Raw genomic sequence first — 21,880 nt, 5'->3', positions numbered from 1 at the left:
CTTATTAACTGTATTAGCAGCTACAGTTCTTCAGTGTATTAGCATTCTCAAAGTAAACAAAGTTTCACTTGTGAGAATGTTTGTAAAGCCGATTTAATCTAGCTTGGTTATTTGATGCTTTTTACTGTGTTTTAACCCCTGACCCCTTTGTATGTATGATTTTAATCGGACTAGATGTAACTATTATGTAGAAGGGCTGGCCAATGAGCTCTAGGAATCATCTTTTCTCTTCCTCTCCATCCCAGCAATAGTTTAGCAAAGTGTTCAAGCATGAAAGCTTAAGTTCAGATCCACATGGAAGCCTGACTTGAACGCTTTACTAATTTAGACATCTCCCTTGCCTCAGCTTTTTGGACGTTACTTGATAGACAATTTGGAGACTTTGAAATGGTGGATACAATTATAGTATAGATATAGACTTTATTTCATGAAATACCCAATCAATTTTTTTTATTCAGGAAGCAATCTACAAAACAAAACTGGAGAGTATCAGTGTGAGTCATTACCTACTTTTTTTCATCACTGAAACAAAATGCCTGAAACTAAAGCAATATAAGAAAATAAGAGTTTACTTTAGCTTTTATTTTGGGGTACAATCCATCACAGGTGGAAAGGCATAGCGACAGGTGAATGAAGCAGCTGATCTCGTTGTGTTGGCCATTGTGGAGCAAAGAAAGCAAGTCAGGGTGCTCAACTCTCATTCTTCTGTTTACTTTGGGAAACAGCCCATGGAAAGGTGTCACCCACCTTTCTAGTGGGTTATTCACAACTCATTTAACCAAATCTAGAAAATTATTTAGGGACAAATGAAAATGTATTTGCTAGGTGATTCTAGATTCTGTCAAAGCAACAGTATCAACAATCACAGTGAGGGCAGGGGAGTCATTCCTTCTTTTTTTTTTAAACATATTATAGTGTGTTCCCAGGTTTATTCAGTGGACCTACTCATGTGTCCACCTCCTCTGTCCAAAAGTTTTGCTCATATCTCCACAAAAGGGTCAGCACACATGAAGCAATACAGGAAAGCAGTCTCTAGAGCAGTTTGCTTGCTTGCCAGAAGCAGGGGAGGTTTGCCCATTTTATGAACTTGCCCATCAGACAAATCCTTTCAATAGTCTAATGACAGATAGGTGGGCAGAGTGATGAAATGTATGAGAGAATAATTGATAACACACAGTTTATATATTCCACTGTCAGGATTTTTAAGCTGTCTGTAGTTCTTTGTCAAGTGTTGGGATCCTATGGCACTTCCCTTTCTAGATTCACATGTGTTTGTTTGCTTGTCTGTTTGTTTATCCTTGTACAGGGAACATCATGGTGGGGGGGCAGAAATATTTTGAGAGCTGAAGCAATAGAAAGCCTCCTGTGAGATTGTGTCTCATCAAAATGTCAGGTAAGACACACCCAGGAAACCTCAACAACATGGCTGCCTAAATAAGACATGAACATTGGCAGACATGGATGTTTTGTTCATATCTTAACTACAGTAAATAATATTGCAATAAACAGAAGTATGAAGAAATCTTTATAAAGTTCTTTGAGGGAATGCCTAAAGGAAGGATCATGTGGTAGTTGTGTGTTTAGTTTATTTTAGAAATCTTCATATTGCTTTTCATAATGACTTGTATCAATTTCTACCATTATACATTCCTACAATAATATTGTCTGGATATTTATGATTGAGTCATCCATCATATTCCAGTGGCCTGGAGTATTTATAGAAAATTTAGTAAATAATAAACTACATTTAAAACTAGCCATGAAATAACACAAGTGACAGCAACCATGATATCCACCATCAGAATATGGAGATGGTAGCTCAGCAGTTAAGAGTGTTTGATTCTCCTCCAGATGACCTGAGTCTGCTTTCTATCCCCACAGTGGATTTAATTCCCTGTCATTCCAGCTCCGTTGGTTCTATTGCTCTCTTCTGTCTTAAAGAGACACTAGCACAGAGGTACAAATACACACCTGCAACCACATATACATACATACAAATCATAAGTAAAATAAAGGCAAATCTGTCACCGATACATGGATGTGTAACTACAGTAATTTCTCAGTATAAGAGTGTTGGTCCATTCATCAGCAGATAGGCATTAAAACTGTTTCTGAGTATTAGGATTGTTTAATAAATACCCTCCCCAAGTCTTTCCTCACTTCTGTCTTCTTCTTTTCTTTTTCTTTTTTTTTTTTTTTGAGACATATTATTATGATATTGCCCAGATTGGCATTACAATTATCGGTGCAAATGATTCTTCTGCTTAAGTTTGCCACGTAGCTGTGTGAGGAGGTGTGTGCTGTCCCACTCAGCTTGTTGGGTTGGATAGATTTTCTGTCAGTGGAAGCAATCTGGTTGTTTCATTTTGACTGTTCATCAGACAGCACTGACAGAAAGGGTTCCTTCCCACATCTAAGGAAAATACTTCCAATTTCTGCATATGATTATGTCCCCTGAAGATAGAAAGTGGATGTAGATGCACACACACACACACACACACACACACACATGCACACACAGAGACACAAACAAAGTGTGTGAACATATGGGAGCTATATTATGAAAGTTTTCCTGGGAATGCATTAGTAACAATAGATTAAGAAAATGGAAAATAATAATGCCAATTATAATTTATTTAATTCCAACTTTTCATGTACTGCTGATATTTTACTTAGCAACACCTTCAGTTTATTTCTCTTTTTTATTTTTCTCTTTAGCTTAAACAGTTAAGAAGAAATCAGGTCACAATCACATTTCATTAACAAATATCTGATAATATCCATAATCATCACTTATAAGCCCTACTTTCAATAAAACAGTAGGATGATATTTAGTCAAGATCTTTGTGAGATTATAAGAATAGTAACCTCTCCTCTAAGTTCTGGAATGATATTCTCTTTTTGTGTCTAGGGTCACATCACAAGCACCTAGATACCCACAGCAAATCACATGTCTAAATGATTAGCTGATTCCCTCCCCCATTTCTGATTATCTCAGCAGCAGGTAGCGCAAGAGACTTTTATGCAGTGAGACAGTTTCCACTCCAGAACTTCTATTGTTTCTATCGGTTAACTTTGGGGTTTATCAAAATGTCTGAAAGTTGTACATCTCCCACACTGGGCAACTCAGGAGTGTTGAGAATTGTGAATTCCATGATGAGTTGCCTCAATAGGAAAGGTCTGCTAGACAGCACATTCCTAGCATGCTTAATTTGAAATGTGAATTCATTCCCACATAGTTGATATATTAAGGAAATAAATGAGTGTAAGTCAAGTTCTGAGACTAATTACTATTATTTTTCTATGCTAAAGAAATACTAAATGAATAGTTGGAAAACTGTCTCACTGCTTTTTAAATATAGTTCGTTTGAGCACAAATATATCTATATTCATATAAATTTTGAGGGGTTCTTACACGATTGTTGAATTTTGTTCATTCCTACCCCTCTTCTCCGCTTCAAGTCTTCCTATGCCCCTACTCTCCCAAATTCACGACCCATTATATATATAATGTTATACATATATATGTGTGTGTATATGAATATGTGTGCATATATATTATATGCTGATACCATTGAGACTCTTTAGTGTTGTTTACATGTATGTTTAGGCTGACCGCTTGAGACTAGAACCTATCAGAGGACTTGTCCTTGGAGAAGACTGGCTTCTCCTTCTCTGAGCACCCTGTGGTTCTTTTCTAGGGATGGAGTCCTGTGAAATTTTTACAATTCATAATGGCAAGTCAACTGCACTTTTCATTGTGCTGGTCTTACTAAGACCACAGTACTGTTGAGATTTCATGGGTGTAGCTTCCTTGTAACAGATGTCTTCACGATCGTACGATTTTTTTGTCCCCTCTTCTGTGATGTTTCCTGAGTCATAGATGTAGGGGTTGTTTTGTAGCTATATTAGCTGGGAAGGTTACCCTATAGTCATTGATTCGTTTCAACTTAAACCTCTCTCCTAGTGCTGTGACAGAGCCATATGTACCATAGAAAGGAAAACACTTACCATCTAGCAATATGGAATAACCTCTGACGTGAATGGATGCATAGATAACCATTTAGTTGATATAAATCACATAAAATATAAAAATATGACATTTTCACACACCTCAAATATCTATTAGTGACCTCAGGGCACTGTGTCCATTAGAAGCCACACAGAATCGGTGTCACAATTGCCTATTGGCTTTAACCCAACTCTTCCACTACATTTCAACAATCTGCAGGCTGCAGTTCTTCCAGTATTGCAACTACAAGCAAGTGCTTTTTCAGAGCAAAGGGCCATCATTGCAGATGTCGTGTATTTTAAATAATTATCATAAGTGTGCTACCATTTGTAAAGATTAAATCATTTTATATAATCTACTTTGAGTGTTGTGAACTTGATGCTTTTTCAATAAGCTCTGTGGTTTTTACTGTATGGTTTTATAGAACACTCTTCCCCTGTCATCGCAGAATAAAGTGTGCTTTCTCCATTGTTTGTCAGAAGTGTCTCAAAGGAGCTGAAACTCAATATATCAACTGGCAGCATATCAATTAAAAGATTTAGCATCATTAACAGGAACATAAATTTGCCTTTCTTTCTTTCCTGTGTCCCTAATTGAACTTTCTCAAATATGCTTCTGAGAATCATCTCTCAGAAAACACACATTTCTGGGTCTTTGTTTCAGGCTGGAACTTCAGTCAGAAATTTGGAAAAATCTCTTCTGTTCTCATGAAGCACTGGTCCTAATTTAGGACAAAACCATAATTGATTAAATAAATACACAAATCATCAAAAACAAAGCAAAACAAATACAGATCATGATAATTTTCATGTTGGAAACAACCAAAGAGAAAAAAAGAAAGAAAATGAACAAAGCGATTTTAGAAGCGATTTAAAGATGGACTATGAAAAGATGACAATTTAATAAATGCAGAAAAGATGCAATTGTACTAATTAGGGGCAAATAATAATGATATTAGAAGAGAAATCTAGAGAAAAATCACTGGATGGTAAATAGTAATGTTGTGTCAATGCTTGAAGATGTGTATTGCAAGGATTGTAATTTCTTCAATTGGAAACAGAATGACAATCAATCCTAATAAAGCCATGATAATGCAAAATATAAGAAGAAAGAGAAAAAGAAGCACCTTATTGTTTTTTAAAAGTAAGATGACTCACATCACCAAGCAGTAATGGGATTTGTTTTGAAACAGTGCTTAGAAGCCATGCACTGAGATATGAGGGCAAGCATTAGACAGAAAATAGTACAATATATGGAAGAACATGACAGGGGCTTCAACTGGTGGGGCCTTAAATGAAAAGTAACTTCATTAAGAGTGAGAATAAGCTCTTTTTGTGCTGTCTCCTGGGTTCTCGGCTGTGACAAGATGAAGCTGAGTATCTCCTCAACAGCCAGCAGTTATCAGAAGCTCATTAAAGTGGATGATGAATGTAAACTTGGTAACTTCTCTCTAAAGAAGTGCACAGCCACAGGAGTAGCTGCTGATTCTCTGGGTGAAGAATGGGATGGTTATGTGGTTCAGATCAGTGGTGGGAACCACAAACAAGATTTTCCCATGAAACAAGATCTTTAACCTACTGAAGAGTTGATGTGCTGTTGAGTAGGGGATATCCTTATTATAGACCAAGCAGAACTGGAGGCACGAAGCCCAAGTCTGTTTGGGGTTCTTTGTGGATACCAATTTGAGTGTGTTTTTTTTTTTCAACTTGGTCAATATAAAAATTATAATAATAAAAGTTCAGGAGCAAGACAAGACTGTCTATTCCCTACATATCTATTCAATATTGTGCTTGAAGTGCTAGCTGTAGCAATAACTCAACTGAAGGAGATCAAGAAGATACAGTGAAGAAAAGAAGAAGACAAGGTACTATTATTTGCAGATGACACACTAGTATATGTAAGTGACCCCAAAAATTCTACCAGGGAACTACTGTTTAATGAATTGGCTGGGTACACAATTAACTCAAAAAAAATAATTTCCCTCCTATACACAAATAACAAACAAGTTGAAAAAGAAATCATAGGAAGAACAAACTTCACAATAGCCACAAATAATATCAAATATTTTGGGGTGACTCTAAGTAAGAACATGAAAGGCTTGTACAACAAAAACTTCAAGACTTTGAGGAAAGAAGTTGAAGACAATATCAGAAGATATAAAGATCTCCCATGCTCATGGATCAGCAGAATGAACATAGAATACATGGCCATCCTACCAAGATTCGAGGCAATCCTAATAAAAATTCTAACAGAATTCTTTATAAACCTTGAAATGACAATAACCAACTTTATATGCAAAAACAAAAAACTCAGGATAACTAAAACAATCTGATACAGTAACAGAACTTCTGACGGTATCACTATCCCTAATATCAAGTTGTACTACAGAGCAATAATTATAAAAACCACATGGCATTGGCATAAAAACAGACAGGTTAATCACTAGATTCAAATATCCAGATGTTAATCCATACTCCTATGGACACCTGATTTTTTATAAAGAAGCCAGAAATACACAATGAAAAAGAAAGCATTTTTCTGTAATGGTGCAGATAACAGAATATCAGCATGTACAAAAATGCAAATAGATCCATATCCATCACCCTGCACAGAACTCAAATCCAAGTGGATCAAAGACCTCAACACAAAACTAGATACACTGAACATAATTGAAGAAAAAGTAGGAAATAGCCTTGATACATTTGTACATGAAACAACTTCCTGAATAGAACACCAATAACCCAAGCACTAAGACCAACAATTAATAAATGGAACAACATGAAACAGAAATGCTTCTTATTTTTAAGCAAAGGACATCATAAATAGGAAAATAAAAAACAAAAACAAACAGAAAACACTGCAGCCTATATCCAAAATAATAAAGAACTCAAGAAACTAGACATCAAGAATCCAATTAATCCAATCAAAAATAGGGTTTATATCTAAACATAAAAAGCTCAACAGTGGAATCTCAAATGGCTGAGAAACACTTAAAGAAATGTTCAACGTTCTTAATCATAGGAAAATGCAAACCAAAATGATTCTGAGATTGCATTTTACACCTGTCAGAATAGCTAAGATGAAAACCACAAGTGACAGCTCATGCTGGCGAGGATGTAGAGCAAGAAGACAACTCCTCCATTGTTGGTGGAAGTGCAAACTTGTACAGCCACTATGGAAATCAATATGGTGGTTCCTCAGAAAATTGGAAATTGATCTACCTCAAGACCCAGCTATAACACTCCTGGGCACATACCCAATGAGTATTCCATCCTTTCACAGACACTTGTTTATCTGTGTTCATAGGAGTTTTATTCATAAGATCCAGAAACTAGAAATAATCTAGATGTCCCTCAACCACAGAATGGATAACAAAATGTGGTATCATTACACAACTGTGTATTACTAATCTCTGAAAAACAAGGACATCATGATCTGGACTTAGGCCCCCTGCACACGTGTAGCCAAAGGGCTGCTTGGTCTTCATATGGGTTGCCTGGTGAATGGAGGTGGCAGGGAATGGGGTGGCTATTTCTAACATGGACTCTGTCACCTGCTTTTGGATAACTTACCCCTGGCAGGGTTGCCTTGCCTGGCATTGGGGGATGAAGATATGCTCAGTCCTGACCTGATTTGACTGGATGTACTGGGCAAGGTTGATACAGGAAAAGGGGGCTCTAATTTTCTTAAGGGAAACAGAGAGAGGAAGGGAAAAGGGTAAAGGGGAGACTGGGAGGAGAAGAGGGAGGGGACACCCTTGGGATGTAAAATAAATTTAAAAACAAAATAAAATAAATTAAAAAAAAAGACAAGGCCATCATAAAATTTATTGACAAGTGGATGGAACTAGAAAAAAATCATTCTGAGATAACCCAGACTCAGAAAAGCAAACATGATATGTACTCACTTATACGTATACATTAACTGTTAAGTAAAGGATAGTCATGCTACAATCCACAGACACAGAAAGGATAAGTAAAAAGGAGGTCTCAAGTGGACACACATGGATCTCTCTGGGAAGTGAAAATTAAAAAGATTTTGGCATGGACTGGGGATTGGGAACAGGTGGTTTCAAACAGTGACAGGGAGAAGGAGAGAGATTAGTGGGAGAGAGAACTGGAATTGTATGGCATTTTGGAGGCAATGTAGAAATATACTGGAGTGAAATCTCCCTGGAAACTACGAGGGTCACCCTAGTGAAGACTCCTAGTAATGAGAGATAAGGAACCTTCACCAGTCAACTTCTCTAACAAGGCAAGCTTTCCAGCAGTGGGACTATGACACCAACCCAGTCACAAAACCTTCCACCTACAATGTCCTGCTTCCAGGGTGTGCTGGGGTCATGCTGGTATAGGACTTGTGGGAGTGGGAAATTACTGGTCCAATGTGAGGCCCATGACATCAAAGGAGTCCACACCTAACATGGCCTGAATGGCCAGAAACCAGAGACTGGCCAGCCCAGTTACCCAGAATAGAAATAAATACTGGGGAAAAAATCAGTGAAATGATTTCCAATGATATTCTCCTATACTCATAGTTTGATGCCTAGCCTAACTGTCCTCAGAGAGATGTCTTCCAGCAAATGATGGGAGCAGATGCAGAGACCCAAAGCCAAACCCTCCTCAAAGGGGGAGGAAGGATTATAGGAGCCAGAAGGGTCAAGAACACCATGACAGCATGGCCACAGAATCAACCAAGTAGGGTTCACGGGGACTCACAGACACTGAAGAGACAAACATGGAGCTTGAATGGATCTGAGCTCCGTCCTCTGCATATATGTTGTGGTTGTGTAGCTGGGTGTTCTTCTGGGGCTCCTAACAGTGGGAGTTGGAGTTCTCTATGACTTTTTTGCCTGCTTTTGGAACACTTTATCTCCTACTGGGTTGCTTCATCCAGCCTTGATACGGAAGTTTGTTCACAGTCTTATCATAACTTGTTATACCATGTTCAGTTGATACCCCTGGGAGAGCTGCTATTTTTATTTATTTATTTTTACTTTTTTGAAGGGAGACAGAAGAGTAGTGGATCTGAGGATGGTTGAGGTGTGGAAGAAGAGGAGGACATGGTTGGGATGTAATCTATGGGAAATAATTTTTTAAAATAAAATGCAATTTTGTTTTATAAACATAAAATATATTCCTGCACTGACCAAAACTGTGCCTCGGTTGTTGGGGCCCAAAGGAGTACCAGAATCTGGAAGTGTTTAAATTTCTCTGGAGAAGGCAACGTCTACCAATATATTGTCAGAAATACCTTAAACAAAAAAGCCTCGCCAGACCACAGGGAAGACAATGCAGCCGGTCCCGATGAGACCTGATAGGCTAGGGTCAGATGGAAGGGGAGGAGGATCTAGCTATTAGTGGACTGGGGGAGGGGCATGGAAGGAGAAGAGGGAGGGAAGCTGGGATTGGGAGGGAAGGAAGGAGGGGGCTACAGCTGGGATACAAAGTGAATAAACTGTAATTAATAACAGAAATAAATATTTAAAAATGTAGGAAGCCCGTGGCCACAGGATCTAATATTTTATGTGTCCTGCCACACCAATGCCAAAAGTACTTCTCAAAAGAAGTGACACACTAAGAAAAATGAGGAGGCTGCAGAATATGCTAAACTTTTGACCATGAGAATGAAGGAAGAAAAACAAACAAACAAAAAGAAATGCCAAGAACAAATTGCCAAAAGATTTAGGCAGGCCTTCCTTAGGGCTTTTACTTCTAACTCTGAGCCCAGTTGTTTTTTGTATGTTTGTTTGTTTTGTTTTGTTTTTTAAGTTTTTTTTTTTCTAGGGGGCAGAATTTTGGTGTTTTATTGTTGTGGTGGTGTTTTTTGTTGGTTTTATTTTGGGTTTTGTTTATTTTTATTATTATTATTATTATTTGCTTAGTTTTTTTTGAGAAAGAACTTAATTGGGTGTATAGAAAAAAAGAGAGGAGAGAACCTGGAAGGACTTGAGGGAGGGTGAGATATGATTAATATATATTGAAACTTAAAAATTATTTTAAATAATAAAAAAGCATAATAGTAAAAAAGTAATTACTAAATAATCAGACCTTGGAAAACAAGAGTGGAAATAACAGATAGGAGAGAGGGAAATAGCTGCCAGAGAAAGGATGATGGGGAAGCAAATCACCTTAATAGAAATTCCCAGAAAAATGGAAAGAATATTTTTATTGGCTTTTAGAAAATTATGGAAAATTCGCCACAAAGTGGTTTAGTTAACGTAGGATATATGTAAAAGACCCAGGGGTCCAGTTACCACAACTAAGAGCTGTCAATGCACACAACACAGATCATTTCTTAACTGTCTTTTCCAGAGAGAGCTTGGATCAGGTTGGGGTGGCCTGATCTCTTCAGGCTGTGAAACGTGTCTCCCTGGAGTAGGTGAGTTTCGAGAGGAGCAGGACCGTGTTCTTACAGCTATGGTCAGTATACATAAAACATCACAGAGTAGAAGACAGATGTTCATCTTTAACTTGTGTGTCTATCTCCTCAGGTGGCCACAATATACCACTGCAGTCTCTTCTCTGGAGTCTTTTCAGCGATGAAAATGGAGTGTTTAGAAAGAAAACCAACAAGAAGTTTAAGAGATGAAAGCATGTCAAAAACAAAAAAATACAAGATACATAATACGTAGAGCACGTGGGAGGATTATGGCTTCTTTAAGGCCTCTGTTCTCAACTAATAGTGGTACTGATGATTTTGACACTGAAAGTAACCATAGGGGGGTAGTGACAATCATGGCAGTAATTGTCATTCTTTAGTGCAAAGACAAGTACAATCCAAATCTTTAGATTTATTGAGAACATTAAGAGTCACACAATCTGAAGAGTCTTAACAGAACTCTCAAAACTAACATGCCTTTTTTCAAAAATACACGAAAGAATTGTAAGGATTGCATGTCAGGAGAAATGGTAGAGCCAAGGGTCTGCATGCCCTCTCTCTCAGATCCACTTTCTTTGTCTTCACCACCATTCTCACAGTGGCCTACTGCAATGCATACTGTTTTCCTAATCCATGAAGTCAGAAAACTGAGTCTTTAAGAGGCTCTGTAACTTACCTAAGTTTGTACATATCTGTTCAGCATATAAATAGTTTATTGTGTTCTATGGGAAAGGATCCAAATTAGTTTGAGTAATCTGTGCCGTGTGGACATTGGTTTGAAAGGCAGTGACAGAGTCAGCTTATCCTGCCTTAAAAGCATCTTGCCATTCCAACCATCCACAATGTAAAAGAAACACAATGTAAAAAAAATCAATGCAAGATACTTTAATATATGTCTCACAAAACAAACATTAAATATGACAATATTCATTCTCTTTGTGGTTTTCCTATACAGTCTTAGATAAAATGAAAACTGGGAGTAATAAGACAGAACATTTAGTTTTCCATTGAGTGAGGAAGGAGGAGATGAAGCAGGGAACTATAATCATTATATAAAATGAATAAATTGTAAAAAATAAAAATAAAATAAGAATGGAACATTTAAAGGAAGTGTGAAATAAAGACTTTAGATGTTCTTAGGCATTGTGGAGAGTCTGTGTTTATCAAGGCAAGATGATACCTGGCCACCGTGAAATCTCCTAAGTTTTTATTTGTCCTTGGCCACTGCACTCTCTCACTTGATGGCAGCTATGTCCTGATCCAGATCTCTGTAGAAACACTTACAGTCTCAGTTTCTCTGTGGCCTTTGAACTGAGATTCTCATGAAAACCTGTATCCCTTATTTTCCATAGGAGGCTTGGGAACCTGACACAGTTGCAAAGACTTTCGCAGATATTTCCTTTTGCTATTGATATGTAAAAATATCTCACAGCAGATGCAGTGCTTTTGTCCACACACATTTAAGTAACATTTCCATCCTGTATCTTGTTAATCACTTCTTCCCTTTCCACATTGACAAGTCTCAATCAGATATGTGTCTCATTCTGTTACTGTATACATGCATCCGTCTAGTTTTACTACTTTGTTCTGGGGTAGGACAGTTTTTATTACTTACCTTTCTATTGGGAACAAAGACCAACTAACACTTACCCTAGTGTTCCATTTTATAGAGAGATAACAAATCCTAAAAGCTTCAAGGAACTGTGTTTCCCAGGACAAATGTCAAGTTCAACAGTAGCCAGAATTTTCAGAGTTGTTCTGTGATGCATTGTATGAGGCTACAGTCTTTTGTATGACTCTAGATTGAGAAAATACTATGAATAGTAATGGCATTGGCGCTACACTAGTAAGCACCACCGCCTTCCAACAGAACAACTGAACAAGAAGGTTCTTCACTTACTAACTAACTTGGATTTTAACATGAGCAAGAAAAGAGGACATATCTCTTCAAAACTTGGTTTACAGGCAGTCCAGTCTTCTGCTATCTAACACTGCTTTTCTCTTTCAGATTCATATAATCATTGGCTTACTTAACATTGATATGGAGTATTGACATAAACTAGGGACTGAAGTTAATCTGTCCCTTCACAAAATACACTTTGGATAGCTTCAAAGCGTCAATATGTTACCTAGACTACAATAGTTATTTATTTCCATGAAGGAAATTGAACTTCTGTTATTTATTATATTTAAAATATCCTTGAGTTTCTCCATAACCCTATGGTATGACTAGTATTTCATATTTGCAAGATTTATACTTTTAACTGTTGTGGCCTTTAAGAATGTGAATATTTTAGAGAGGAGAGATACTCAACTCACACTTTAATGCTTTATGCTGTACAAAATATCTAAATCAATAAACATTTCAGAAAGAAAAAAATCAATATTGTTCAAATTCCAGAAAACAGAAACTGTCCTTGTTCTTCAAGTAAATGCCAAAGATCACAGAGAAGACCATAATTGGATTCCCTGTGTTTTTGGCTTTGAGATATAGTTGGGTTGATCATGGAGTAGTCTAGCCTTGCCTTTTGTCATTTCCTATGCATCCTGGACTACAGACCATTTTCAATCTGTGTGATATACAACAACTGATACATATATGGAATCATATACTTAAAGTAAAATGAAATGACTAAGGAAATAAGTTAAAGGTGATTTATAATGTAGTGATAGTTTTTAAATCATTACAGCCATTATCAATAGAGACATTAGTAGGGTTTATGACATATCTGGCCATGGGATTTTTGAACAGATTTACTGCACCAAGCATGAACTGCTCCCTATGGTGCAAGATTCATATTGAACCAAAAAATGTGTAATTGCTCCAACAACAGTCATGCCACTATTGCACTAACAGGTAAGTCTCGCCAGGCAAGTGAGTATTACAGCTTGAAGTGTCCAAGGTTAGGTAAAACCACTGATGAATTTTCCTCCCTAACAGATTGCTTATGGCCTTCTCACAATATAAATGCAAGCCAGTAGTGAGGAAAAAGGTTCTGCTCAGTTCCTCCCCGATTCCTCTATGTATCATAACCAAAGTGTGTGATGGCTTCAGCAACAACCTGCACCACCAAAAACTAATAGGGGTATTCATATAATAACCTATGGCTTCAGGGTGAAATTTTCTTGAAGGAAGCTTCAAACAGAATAAATAAACAAACAAGCATATTTAGCAAAGCATTAGTGCCTTCTGTTTCCACTTTGCCTATGTAGACAGCTAAGTTTAAACTGATGTCAGTGTCACTCTTCAATAGCTCCCGTGAGTAGAAAGCAAACATGCAACCCAGTAAAACAATTCTCTCAAAGATTCATTCCAAGTCTGATCCTGTTAAATACATTCTAATCACATGTTTTAAAATACAGCAGTTTTACGGAACCTAAAGCTATTACTCTGTCTACAATACTTACAGTCTAACCCTGTGTATTTTCATTTCTTTTCATTCCCTTCTCTCTTATTGAGCCCTATTTTTGCTCTCATGAGTCCTGGGTGTTGAATAAGTTATGTTTTAGATGAATGCTCGCATGGATTTATCATTTTACACATTTAATATCGGATGTCCAATATTTTTAAAATATACTTTATTTACATGCCTGCTGACAAAATGACTATCAAACTGGGAATATGCCATTCTAAAAAGATTTGTAGCTTGGCAGACATATAAAATTGCTATGCTTCAAATCAAAAATATATCACCAACTGTCTGAATGTGCTTTCACACCTTCATTTGTGTATTTTTCCAATCAAATATATATGTAAGAATATTCAATCTTAATTTTGGAATACTATGAGTAAATGCTACTTAGCAAAAACAAGACAGGTTTCCTTCTGTTATTTTGTAAGCTAAATTCACGAAATACTAGTGAACATTTAGGTGTACGATGAAAATTATTTTCAAATTTGCTATCATTTAGATCTATGGGATAATGTCTAAACTGTTGCTGTGTAAATTAAACATTCATTGTAATCCTACGTTTTAATGACTTCTTACATCTCCTGGCCTAAAGTAATTTCAAAATGTTTCTACAGGATGGAGTATTATTTATTTTTCTTTCATATATTATCTCATTCATTGTGAAAATTTTAGTTTTCCCTTGTTTTTGTCTTGGAAAAATCTTTTCCATAATTTAAAAGTGATCAAAGTAGACACTTAATTTAAGACATAAAGGTGGTGATGTATATAAGTCTTTCTTCATTGTTCTGCACAATTTAATTACAGGCACTAGTATATCCATATTGTGAGATTTTAATATATATTTATTAGCTATTATTATATAATTTCATATTTTATTATATACTACATATTTATTATATGATTTATTAATTATTTATAACTATTATGTAGTTGTTATATATAGACATCTATAAAATGTCATGTAGTATAACATTTTAAAATAACTTTCTTTGAATATGTATTAAAATCTTGAACTATGTGCTCCACCGTGAGAGGCTGCTTTTACTCTGAACCTTGGGGGATGTATGAATATTGTTAGAATGTTTGTATCCAGGTCAGCCTCAAATTCCTAGGCAAAAGAACTAACCCAGCTGTTGACTCCCAAGTTGGTGCGACTGCTGCTGTTGGCTATTTACCTGGCTGAAAGAAACTCTCTAAGAAAACACTCACGCCCTCTATAAACCTAGAAGTACAACTGAACTTTGGTTCTAGCAATAAGGCTAGAAGGTTACTGCTACCCTATGCCTCAGAAGAAGAGAGACATCTTACCGAGGACCAGAGAAGAGCTGTCTGTTGACGAACGTTTCATTGGGTCATGTCTTGTTTACTATTTATTCTAACGCTATGCCAACCCTTCCTGAGTTTTTCTTATTGTTCAGTTTTGCTGTTGTCATGGCCACAGATATCTTCACACCCGAAAGACGTTTATCGGTGAACTTGGGTTGCCGTGCCTTAATTTAACACTACTTTTTGGAAGATATATTTTCTACCTTGTTCTTCACAATGCCACAGGCAACAACTTCTTTTTCTGGTGTCCCTAGGTTCTATAAGTTGATTTCTATTTTTGGTTCATCAAAACTTACTGCAGGGTTTGCTTGTTTTAATGAAACTTAACCTGGTTTTGTCTGTATTTTCTACTATATTGGTGAGCTATTGTCCACCAAAAAGGCCTACGAATTCTTCTTGGATGTTTATAAGATGGAAGGAGTGGTTCACTGATCTTTCTTATAGCATCCATAGAGTACTATCTGGTTACACCAGGTAGATTCAGTTGGGCCTTTTAGCTTCAAACTGGTGCCTAGTAAGTCAGCCAGATGGTTCTGTTTCATGTATCTCACATTCTTTTTGGATTATTGGACTACGTACAACATGCCATTCTCATGGAGATAAAAAATGACAAGGAAAATTAGATAAAGCAAAAAAAAATATTTGCACAGTATATTTAGAGTCGGCATCCTGCCATTTCTCTATATATTGCATTGCTCAAAGAAAGCTACATATTTGAAACAAAAATTTAAATTTGTAAAACTGTACTCTGCATTTATTAAAAAAAACGATCATTATGATATAGCAAATGATCACAATGAAAGGATACAGAATTAGTATCAAAAACTCAGTCTTTTGTCCTGTCCTTATAATTCACCTGGCCTTTGTTAGTTCTATAAGCATATGGAGCCCATATTAAAATATTTGGCATATTTTCCCTGTATTGAGGGATAATCTTCTGTCTGATGCTTGCTTGGTCAGTCTTTACATAACACTCATATCCTTGGAAGCATATAATATGTTGTGATCATTTGAAAACAATTCACAGTCTTCTCTTACAGCACATGTCATGGAACCTTATTGTTTTCTTACTGCAATCTGCAGTTTTGAATGTATTATTTGACTTTTTTTGTGCACTTGCCTCTTTAGGATTAAAGCTCCATAAATACAGTGTGTATGTTTGTCATGTATTCTCAGCAGGGCAAATTATCCACACATTGGTAAAACAATAAGTATTTTTTAATTACTAAAAACTTTAAAAACACTATTGCATTATTTTCACCTAAAATGGAAGACAATATAGACATTAGAAGTTTTCTATCTATGTCTGAGATGTTTATTTGCTGTGATTTAAATAGAAGAGGGAAGAAAATAATTTGAGTAAATAATTACTGTTCGTTATTTTTCATAATTTGGTGTCATTTTAACACAAAGAGGATGTTATAGATAATTATTTCTATTAATTACAGTTTTTTCACTTTGTATCCCAGCTGTAGCTCCCTCTCCCATCCCCTCCCAATCCTACCTTCTCTTTCTCTTCTATGCCCCTCTCTCAGTCCATTTTAAAATGCAAAAATTTTAGTAATAGTGGAGTTGGTGGTGGGCTGATAGAAGGACCCAGAGGGAACAAGAACACCAAAAGAAGACCAACAGAGTCAGCTAACCTGGGACTATGGGGGTTACAGAGATGAAAGCACCAACCAAAGGTCATGAAATGGACCTAGGTCCCCAGCACATCTTTTAACCATTGGGCAGTTTTATCTTCTTGTGGGTGGACCCTCTAGTAAGTTGGGCGGGTGCTGTCTATGACATGGACTCTATTGCCTGCTTTTTGATCACTTCACCCTAATGGAGCTTCCTTTCCTGGCCTTTGTGGATGAGGATGAGCTCAGTCCTGATGGATTTGATGTGCTGGGGCGGGTTGAGGGAACAAACATTTGATCCTGTTTCAGAACATAGGTTCTAAGAGTGGACAACAGAGTCCATGTCAGGAGACAGCCCCACATGGAGACTGAGCTGCCCATGGGTTACATATGAGCAAGAGGTCTAGGTTCTCTCCATTCATGTTCCTTTGTTGGTGCATCAGTCTCTGCAAGGACCACTGAGCCCAGATTTGTCAGCTTTGTTGGTCTCCTTGTGGAGCTCCTGTCCCCTCTGAGTCCTTCTATTCCCCCCAGTCTTCCACAAGACTCCCTGTACTCTTCTCAAAATTTAGCTGTGAATCTCAAAGAAAGAGGATTCAGGCAGTTCTGATGAGACTTGATAGGCTGGAGACAGATGGTAGCAGAGGAGCTTTCCCCCTTTATGTGGTCTAGAGGAGGTGGTTAGGGGGAAAGGGGGGGTGAGCCTGGGAGGAGACAAGGGAGGAGGCTACAGTCGGGATATAAAGTGAATAAATTATAAAAAAAAATAAAAAAAAGAGAAAAAAAGAAAAAAAGATAATGCTATTAAAATTAAGGGACATAGGTTCTGGAGCAAGATGCTTGGATTTGTAACAGACCTAGAGCACAGTTTGTTCATTTGCTTAAGTTAAGCTTTTATAGTTAAAATTTCTCCATTGTAAGTTAAAACAGATCATGGATTCTATCTCTTAGTACATGTTAAACATTAATGTTAGCATGTATTACCTACTACCTGCTCTTTGCTTGCACTCAGCAATGCTACCTCTGCAATCTGTATCAATCTGTCTGTATGCATGCACACACGCCAATATGCACACATGTGTTTTCTTCTTTAGTAAAAAACAAAACAAACAACAACAAAAACACCTGAATCCTATTTCCAGATCCTCTATCTCCACAATATCAGACAAGGACTTATGTTTTTTTTTTTGTTGTTTTTTTTTTTTTTTTTTTTTATACTTTCTGGTTGTGGGTCATGGAGCCATGACCTTCCATTAATATACCCTGTAGAGTATGTTCCAAAGTATCACTCATGGTATTACTTTAATAGGTTGATTATTAGTCCACGAGGAAAAATACAGTGGTATAATAGAGAAAAACCTGAGCCTAGAGTTTGAATATGTTAACTTCAGGCTTGTGGACATTCGAACTAGAAGAATATTAGAAGACCGTCATGTGTGTCTCAGGATATTTAGTAGAGTCCCTATCTCTACACAACAGACACCAATAATGACCTTATTCCATCAGAGAAGAACCACTATCTTCCCTCCAGATGTTATCAAAGGTCTTCTGAAGAGCAGGTAAGCACCACTGATCTTTACTACTAATCCACTGACATTTGAGCTCTGTGATCTCTTTAATCAGCATATGATCTCAGGTAAGTGACCTCAGTGCTCTAGAGCCTCAGACTCCTCCTTTGTGAAATATGTAGCATCCCACCCACTACGTAAAAATGCTGTGATGGCTAAATGATATATTGCATTATGGTGTCTGGCATACAGCATAGCAACAATAGAATTAATCTCATTAACTCAAATTCAGAGTTTTCTGTGGCTTATTGTCAGAACTGGAGAAGAAGGTGTTAAAATGCATCCAAAGGGTGAGAAGATGTTGCCAGTTTCAAACTTTCTGACTTCCCTCCAGTCCTGGCATCCGCTTCCACTTGATTTGACCCATGTTTGCGATGGTGCTAAAATTGGCAAAGTTTTAAGTAACCTTCATGAGCCACCTGTCTCTTCTGGCAACCACAACTTAAAGGGAGAAGTCGAAGTGGGAGGGAAAGCAAAACACAAGAGGAACACACTGACAGCCTAGTCAAGGGTGCAGAGGGTGGCTAAAACGAAGTGAATTAATCGATTCTACGATTCTACGCAACACAGCACATCTATTTCCAAGGCAACTTCATAGAACTAAAAGTTGAGAGAGAGAGAGAGATTGTGCTTCATATTTGAAAGAGTGTTCCTTAGTGGGGTAAATGAATTGTAATTATAGGAAGAGATCATTAAATCATCTCACTGTTGCTCAGTAAACTAATAAAACAGCTACCTATGTAGATTGAGATTAATCTTAAATTTTATCTAAACATGCAATGAAAACTATAAATCAAATACTGAAATGTTGAGATAACAATGGATGCTTTAGAGTATGTAAATAACACTCCATATGATGAATGGAATGTGCAGTGGGGAACCCTTCCAGTACTGTGCTGCGGCCATTAAAAAGAATGACCAAAATGGATTACCTGCAGGCTGCTGAACTGAGGCACACTGCTCAGCATGCTTTTCTTAACATAAAGACTGACAAAAATAAAGAAACAGGGCCTCTTACTCTAAACATATATTTGCTCATTTTCCAGTCTCAAACAAAACAGCTGGAGCTGTTTATTACCAATGGAGGATCCTGAAAAGTTTGTAGCACCTTCTTTGTTGTGAAGAATAAGTATAACAGTAGGATGTGTTAATCTAATAACTCTTTTTTTCCTTCTTTCTCTCTGTCTTCCTGCACCTCTTCCTTTCGTGCAGCCTGCCTGCCCACATTCTGTTCTTTCTACCAAGCTTCCACCTTTTCCAGATCCAAAAAATATGCATGAATATGAGAAGCTGTTGTAGATGACCTATTTGGTAAACACTGGTAAGAGTGGGTTAAGATTTGCCTAACTACTTCCATGAAACAGCTTAACCTCATTGGTAACATTAGTGATTTTTACATTGATATATTGATATAATTATCTATTATAAAATTAGGCTATGATATTTTTATATACAAACATTATTATCATTCAAAGCAGTACAAATAATGTGAATCTATCTTTCATTGTTTTGTTCTCACCGCATTTACTTTTTTTTTCAAAGTACACAGCAGAAAGGCAGAGACATTTTATGACTTCTGATCTGTCTTTGCACATATATACATATATGTACAAGCTTACAAAAAATACACATAAGCCATGTGCCTTATCTGTTCTCCTGTTCTGACATAAAGATTGATATAAAATATATATTAACTTTTTGCTAATTATTAAAAACTGGTTTTAATGGCTCCAATGAAGAATGTGAAAGCAAGCACAGAATTATAGTGTGTGAATCAAAACAAGCTTCCATCCTAAGTGATAGACATTTGGAAGAGCTTGTTTGATCTGTCTTTTACCAATTCATTATTTTCATTTAATACTGACCTTGCATTTATTTCCCTGACTAGGTCCCGATTCTTTAAGCCCTTTGAGTTTTATGAAAGCAGATACTGAGCCTGATGGCCAACTGACAGGCAGAGTGAATGGAATTTTATGTAAGTAGTGGGAAATAGTAAGACCTGTAGAGGACAGGAACTCTACAATGAGAGCAACAGAACAAGAAAATTTGAACACAGGGAGGACTATTCATGGAGACAACCTAGAACCCTGACAATGCAGCCACTTCTTATGAGAACTGATAGACTAAGATCAGAAAGAAGGAGAGGAGGACCTCCCCTATCAGTGGACTTGGGGAGGGGCATGCATGCAGAAAAGGGGGGGAAGGGTGGGACTGGGAGGGGAGGAGAGAGGGGCTTATGGGGGGGATACAAAATGAATAAAGTGTAATTAATAAAAAAAAGAAAGAAAGAAAAGAATTATTTTGCCTCATTTTTTATCTGTTTCTCTGAGAAGTTGAGAATTTCCTGTGTATGGAGATGATGAACTAGCAATGCTTTGTGGCCCAAGCTGATCGAATTCACTATGTGATCCTGGCTGCTTTTGAGCTCATGTGAATCTTCCATCTTGAGTTTCCTGAATTCTGCTTGCACAAACAGGCACCACTAGGCCAGGATTCATTTTCTCACTTTATAATAGTCTTTTTCTGAAATAATGAACAAAATTTACCAGAATTGTGATTATAAATTTAATAAGAACATGGTTGCGAATAGTCTTGGACTGTTCTATCAGTGTACAATCAAGAGAATATATCCATTTAACTATGAATGTTGTCATATTTTAAGACATGAACTTCAATATATACCTACCACAGAAGTGCATTTTAAAAATGAGGAAAATTCTAACTTAAGAGTTAATGCCTCTTGTCCCCTGGCAACAGCCATCCGGTGAGCCAAGATGGAGGAAGAAGCAGTCTAACATGATGATCTTTCTTCTGAGGGTCCGCTGCTGGCCATACCTCCAGCTCTCTGTGATGCACAGCCCCACCCCACCCCACTCTGCCTATTAAGGTGTGAAGGCTGGGATACAGAGCAACCAAGGTTAGGATTCCTGTCAGCCGTGGTGGCCGCAAATGCCCAGTTCTTAAGGGTGCAACTAACATCAATCCTGTCCACTATGGTGTTAATCAGCTAACATTTGCCTGAAGCCTCAGTCTGTTGCTGAGGAGAGAGCTGGATGACATTCCAGGGATCTGAGAGTCCTGAATTCCTACTGGGTTGGTGAACACTTCATATATCCATTTCTTGAGGTAATCCTCATTGATCCACTCCATAAAGCTATCAGAAGAAACCCGACACCCTGTGGATCACTTCCACAAACAGAGAGATGGGTGGGCTGATATGTGCAGGCAGCAAGAGCCTTGACCTTGGAAAGGGGCACAAGCTCTACCCAACTCTTGGTGGCTCTCTCAATACTCTCCAGCTCCATTGTAACCGCCAAAACACATAACATTTGTAAAATTCATACCCAATAAACAATTTTGAACATTCAAAAAAGAGTTCATGCCTTTTACCCATCAATTTACAGGTATTTTTTTTATTTTCAATGCATTTCCTTTATTGTTGTCTTATTTACTTTTCAATAGCTATGAAGAAATATCATGACCAAAGCAACTTATAAAATAAAGATTTTATTGAGGCTTCTGGAGGGTTCAAGTACAGGACTGTCACAAGGAGAGCAT

General features: G+C 37.2%; 1 long non-coding RNA gene and 1 pseudogene across 1 annotated transcript; both read left to right on the top strand.

Moving 5' to 3' along the window:
• Window positions 1–1,306: 1,306 nt before the first annotated feature.
• LOC132656039 (uncharacterized) lies at window positions 1,307–11,479 on the top strand. The gene is made up of 3 exons (XR_009593995.1): window positions 1,307–1,393; window positions 10,327–10,393; window positions 10,506–11,479. It is a non-coding gene; the product is annotated as an uncharacterized LOC132656039 (long non-coding RNA).
• A 9,576-nt stretch (window positions 11,480–21,055) lies between these two features.
• Window positions 21,056–21,648, top strand: LOC110548639 (large ribosomal subunit protein eL15-like; annotated as a pseudogene).
• Window positions 21,649–21,880: the final 232 nt, after the last annotated feature.

The sequence above is a fragment of the Meriones unguiculatus genome, chromosome 8 (assembly GCF_030254825.1).
Source record: "Meriones unguiculatus strain TT.TT164.6M chromosome 8, Bangor_MerUng_6.1, whole genome shotgun sequence".
Taxonomy (NCBI): Eukaryota; Metazoa; Chordata; class Mammalia; order Rodentia; family Muridae; genus Meriones; species Meriones unguiculatus.
The sequence above is the reverse complement of the archived record's forward strand: the minus strand, read 5'-3'. Positions and strand labels throughout refer to the sequence as shown.